Here is an 895-nt window from a genome sequence, read left to right as displayed (position 1 = left end):
AGAAAAAGCTAAGGGCTTATCATTTAGAAAGACCAAAGAAATTTCTGATTGAAAAATAATGGGGACGATACATGCTAACTAGACGTCATAGCAGAGGGATGTGGCCACAGATCTGCCTCTCCTGACATTCTCCTGAACAAGGTGATAAAAATACTTTTGGGTAATTGATCTGCTCGAACAATATCCACTATCACCTTTGTGATTTACATTCTCAGAATTGAAGTTTCAGAGTGCAGTTTCACAGAAATCTTGAATCCAGTTTTTTTTACTAATTTCAGTAGGGATTTAAAAGAAGGACTGAACTGCACATAACTGTTTGCTTAGTCTTCTGCATTAAGAAGGAACAATAAACAGCCTCAGTTTAATTTTGTTATTCTTACTATGTAATTCAAAGATACCCTGACAAAACTGAATAATTGACTGAAATAAATAACATGCAGCTGAATGGGAAAAGGTGTTTAGTAAGTGCCACTTAGGCACTCACCAAGTCATAGAGCAAGGGCAAATGTTGCACAGAAAAGATTTCCAAATTCAAAGTATAACATAAACCAGAAATGTCATGTTACTACAGAAAGGCCAAGCCATTCTCTCATGTATTAACAAGGCCTGTGAGGTAATCTGCTTGGACTAATCCAGCCCAAGGGTGCCTTCACCTGAATACAGAATTCAGTCTACACAATGCACTTGACTGGGGATGTTGGGAGATCCCAAAGGAGAACATCAAGAATGATCACATCCTAGAACAGAGAAGAAAGATGAAGGAACCTCTTAGACCCTATGTCTATCAGGTGCTCCATGGAATTAGCTAAACCCATCTGTCCCCTTGCTGTAATGGAGGATTCTGCAATATGTATGAACCCATCATCAAGAATGACCTCCAAGGATGATTCCTGAG

This window comes from Acanthisitta chloris, unplaced genomic scaffold (assembly GCF_000695815.1).
Source record: "Acanthisitta chloris isolate BGI_N310 unplaced genomic scaffold, ASM69581v1 scaffold35100, whole genome shotgun sequence".
Lineage (NCBI taxonomy): Eukaryota > Metazoa > Chordata > Aves > Passeriformes > Acanthisittidae > Acanthisitta > Acanthisitta chloris.
The sequence above is the reverse complement of the archived record's forward strand: the minus strand, read 5'-3'. Positions refer to the sequence as shown.